We start from the raw sequence: 5,428 nt of genomic DNA, 5'->3' as shown, positions 1-5,428 counted from the left end.
GGGGGGAGGGGAGAAGAGGGGGGGGAGAAGAGGGGGGAGGGGGGAGGGGTAGGTGGGGAGAGGGGGGAGGGGAGGAGAGGGGGAGGGGGAGGGATGGGAGAGGGGGAGGGGGAGGGATGGGAGGGGGAGAGGGGTGGGAGGGGGGAGGGAGAGGGGTGGGAGGGGAGAGGGGGAGGGTGGGGGGGAGGGGGGAGGGGGAAGGGGGAGGGTGGGAGGGGGAGGGGGCCGAGGGGGAGGGGAGGGGAGGGGGAAGGGGGAGGGAAGGGGAGGGCCAATCAACAATGACGTTGCAGTTCTCATGGTCGGAGAGCAGCACAACAATCGCGACATCGTCCTGCATCTTCGCAACAGGACGAAGCGGCTTTTGGAGACTTACCGATCCTGTGACGCCCTCCAGTACCAGCCTTGCCGGGCGGGGGAAGGGAGACCCGTACATTCCCAACCCGTACATTCGCCCTCTCGACTCAAGCTCACTCGGACAAAAGCCTCGCACAAATTACATCGTGAAGGCCCAATGGCCATGTCTATGCCACAAATCAAGTACGTCAGTGAGTCGGGCGCACTGAATTGAAAATATATAGAACGCTCATACTCCGTGAAAAGTGAAGCCACCGTGTCGCCATCTTGGTTAGCACGACTCGACCAACTCGCTTCGCGGATCTCGTTTGTTTTGAACATGTGAATTACGTGCGAACGCGTAACTGTGAGTTTATGGCGGCAAGGAACATCACGTGATTGCTCTGAGCGAATCAGCATGCTGCTCTGCCACCTGCTCAGATTCCGTGTATAATATTCCTCGCTGAAATGCGCTGAGGTAAATATGATTTAAAAATATGGATCTCGTAAAGATGAAAGAAAAAAAAACCTATGTGGTGTGAATGGCAATGTTCCTCGCTGAAATGTGAAAAAACGCAATCGCTTTTCGCTCTGAAATACGTGCGAACGCGTAACTGAGTTTATGGCGGCAAGGAACATCACGTGATCGCTCTGAGCGAATCAGCGCGCTGCTCTGCCACCGCCTTAGATTCCGTGCATATATATATATAAAGCAGTAAAGTATGTTTGTTTGTTTGTCCTCTTATAACTCGAGAACTACTCATCGCAGAGCAAAACCAAAGGCATATTCGGATTCAGTACGTCCCAGAGCAACTACAGCACACCTTAAAATTTAAAAACCTTCGGGTTTTAAAATTATGACGTCATCAGCGTATTTCGTAACGTTAATTTTTCAACTTCATCCGATTGACATGGGACCAACGGCATGTGACAGAGAGTGAAACATACATGCTACATTTATTTGACGACAATGACTTCCGACTTCCGGGTTCGGAATGCGGGACCAATGCCATTTGACAGGGAATAAAAAATAAATGTGACATTCAATTGACGACAATGACTTCCGACTTCCGACTTCCGACCAGTTTCTGATCGCTTTTCTGATTCTGGATTCTCTGATTTTACATGACACAGTTTCTCAATTAAATGCCACTTCATGATTTTGTATTTTCTTCTTTTTCATGAGGATTTTCGATTTTCTGCTTTTAGATGACCCAGGCCTAATTCCACGCAGTTTCTGATCAAAATCTCCGAAATGCCCCGAAAAAGGAAGAGCTGCATTGGTCCGACGACAGCTGCAGCTAAGCGAAAACAGACTGAGAGACAACAGGTGACCGAAGAGGAGCGAACAACCAGGCTCAATGAGCAGGCTCATCGGCAACAACAACTGCGAGTAAATGAGACACAAGATGAGCGATTGACCAGGCTCAATGAACAGGCTCATCGGCAACAACAACAGCGAGTAAACGCGACTGAGGAAGAGTGTGATGCAAGACGCAAGGCAAACCGTCACCGTACTGCAGAAGCACGAGCTCGGGCCCGGACACCAAGTAACAAAAGGGAGGCATTCACGTATGACCCGGCTGACCCAACAACTCACGCAGACATCGGCCGAATGGACCAAGTCTGCACTCACTGCTCTGCTTACAAGTTCGAAGGAGAGACCAACGGTGTGTGCTGCAACAATGAGAAAGTCGTCCTTGAGCCTTTCCCTGCCCTTCCTCCCTTCCTGAAGGAACTTCTCTCTGGCGAAGGTCTCCTCAGCAAGCACTTCCTTGACAACATTCGAACATATAATGGCAGTTTTGTGATGACGAGCTTCGGGCATAAGATAGCTGAAGTACAGGGCTGGAACCCGAGCTTCCGTATCCAAGGTCAAGTGTTCCACCGCATTGGCAGCTTGCTCCCGCCTGAAGAAGGTCAGCCAAAGTTCTTACAGGTCTACTTCCTGGACTCGCATGCCAAAGAGCTGACTGCCAGGAACCACAGCGGCCTCAAACCACACATCATTGAAATGCTCACAAAGTGGTTCCACGAGAATAACCATCTGGTCCGTGAGCTGAAGACTGCAAGAGATATTCATGCAGAAGGAGATAACTCGGAAGAGCGCCAGATAATCATCCGCGATAACAAGCGACCATATGGTGAGCATGCACGCCGTAACAACGCCCAGTCTGCACCAGAAGTCGCCATCTTAATGGACAATGAGCCAACAGAACCCAGAGATATTGTCCTTAAACTTCGCGATGGGGCACTCAAAAGGATAAGTGAGCTGCATGCATCTTATGATGCACTACAGTACCCCATAGTGTTCCCATATGGAACGGATGGCTACACTATCCACCTGGTGGCCAGGACTGCTACTGGAAAAGATGGACAAAAACACACAGCTGCAGTACTACAACTACCACATCATGGTGGAGGATCCTAGAGCACCCAATTTCCGAGCATTTTCCTCCAGTCATTGGCCTAGCTGTCCACCTCGAGAATGGCCAGCGAGTCTACTTCCATATGGACAATGCCGTACAGAGGGCAGAGCGACCACCACCAGCCACTATGCTGACTGCCTTCTTCGACCTCTGCAATCATGACGATTTTGTCAAGAGGCTCAAATACCACGAGGTGCCCGAGTACTACTTAAAAATTTCTGATATCAATACCCCCAATCTTAGGCATTGTAGGATATAGTCAGAGCGTTCACCTTTAATCAATGCATTTTAAGAATCCTTCCAATTTGCACCTGTCGTAGACGGGTATCCATGCTCGTATATATATATAGTCAAACGGCTTCACCACCTCATGGGTTTTTTGACCGTGTTTTTTGGTTTTATATATTTGAAGAAGAAGACGTTTTGGTCACAAATATACACACATACATACTGTTACGAATCTCAACATCGGGCCCTTTTCCCCTTACCAAGGGGGGATTAGTCCCCTTGTCTGCGACTGACCGACGTGAGTCCTGAAGCTGCCCAGCTCCCTCCAGAGAGGCAGGTGAGCAACCTCGTTCGAGACCGCGGACAAGATGTTATTTGCCGAGCGGATTAGCAGCCGCGACTCGAACCATTAACAATACTACACCCGATCCTGAAACATTGGCCAAATCGTGCCACAGGTGTTCAATGATGGAAAACTCTAAAACGAACGGATGTGAAGGAAAGAAGGCAGAGTAAGGAAGAACAGGATTTATTAATTATTTACACACAACCAAAGCAGAAAAGAAATGAAATGCAATTTACAGGGAAATGGAAGGATCAGAAGGACACAGAGCAATTTCTAGCTTACCTATACAGTCTTACTTATTCCCAGGGACAACACAAAGGACAGACGACAATCAGACTTACACGGGGAATGAAGCAGAAATGAATGGCAGGAGGTGGATGGCTGGACGGGCGAGAAGGTGGGATCACAGGGCGGGAAGGATGCGGGCCCGGTTGGGGTGATGGCGCGGCTCGAGGTGAGCAGCCGCCGACCCTCCTCAATCAGTTTCGCACGGCGGCGTTCCTTCGTAGCCGCGGCCGAAACCGCTGTCAAAGCTCAAAGCTGCGGTGGTAAAAGCTGCGGTGGATTCAAAGCTCATCGGAGGTCCCTCGCTCATGTGTGGTTCATCTGCCGCATCTCCCGCATCTCCCGCATCTGACTCCGCAGTCCTTCCCCACCCCATTTTTATGAGGCGTGTCGCGATCAAGCCGCCGGCCTGTTGGAAACGCCCATCGGTGAGCTCACCTCGGCCTTGATTGGTCGCGAGGGCTCACCGATCCCGCCCCTTGAGGAGGCGTTGGCAAAGCCACGCCTTGTTCCTGGCGCTTTGCTGACTCCTCCCACCTTCTGCTCCGAGATGACCTCGTGTGCAATGGAGTCTTGGGTGTGAAGGTGATGCCAATAACCCCACCCAAAGTTACTGGCACTTTAAAGAGGCCATGGGGATGTCGGAGGGATCCTATCTTATTTCAATTCGGTGCAATGCAGTGTCAATTAATGGGAGACAGAGCCTTAACTGATACACATAATAAGGAAATAACTATTTAGAAGGGTATATGGTGGTCTACGTGCTTGTACATGGACTAGCTACGGTGCACTCATTTCAATTAACAGCCAATTAAAGGGGAAATGTACATAGGAAATTTTAATACTAAATTTACAAAGTGAAGGTTCTAAAAACCATAACAATACATACATGCATAACCATATATACGTTTGCTCCATTATAATAAGAGATAATATGGGGAGGAGGAAGACAAGATGCTTACTAGAACTAGACTTGGTAGAGTGTATACCTCTACCAGGCTGATCAGCAGGGACTGAGTGGAAGAAGAGGGGTTTGGGGTGTGGAAAGGTTGAATTTATTTTAGGGCAAAAAATAATCTTTACCTTTATTGATTTTGGGTAATCTGGATATAAATAGCAAGGTGTAAATTGAAGATGTCGATGCCTCAAATCGATCTAAAATGCGACATCCAAATTAAACATCAGTCATGACGCTTGCGATCAAATCGGAAGTGCTCCAGTCGCTGTTGCACATCAAAAGGCCCTAAAAGGTGATCACACCTATGTGCCTAAGATTATTGTCCCCCGTCGCACCGCGGAGCGAAAGGGGGTCTATGGTTTTCCCCTCCGTCCGTGTGTCCGTCCGTCCGTGCGTGCGTGTGGGCGTGCGTGCGTGCATGCGTACATGCGTGCGTACATAAGCGAAGGACCGCATTCGAATTTGGTGTGTGGGTGCAATCCACGTCAAAATCCAAGATGGCCGCGGCCATGTATGTCTGACGCCATGTATGTCTGAACCTTGTGAGCGGAATATCTTGAAAAATAAGTGAAGTACCAACTTCTAATCTGGTGTGTGGGTGTATCTAGGCATAAGGAAGGACGCTATTGAAAATTGGGTCGCCATGTCAAAATCCAAGATGGTCGCCACCATATATATATGTCTGAACATTGTGAGCGAAATATCTTGAAAAATAAACGAACTACGTACTAAGTTCTAATCTGGTGTGTGGGTGTATCTACACATAAGGAAGAACGCTATTGAAAATTGGGTCGCCACGTCAAAATCCAAGATGGCCGCCACCATATATATGTCTGAACCTTGTGA

Source organism: Myxine glutinosa, chromosome 8 (genome assembly GCF_964187855.1).
Source record: "Myxine glutinosa chromosome 8, kmMyxGlut1.1, whole genome shotgun sequence".
Classification (NCBI taxonomy): domain Eukaryota; kingdom Metazoa; phylum Chordata; class Myxini; order Myxiniformes; family Myxinidae; genus Myxine; species Myxine glutinosa.
Note: the sequence above shows the minus strand (reverse complement) of the source record.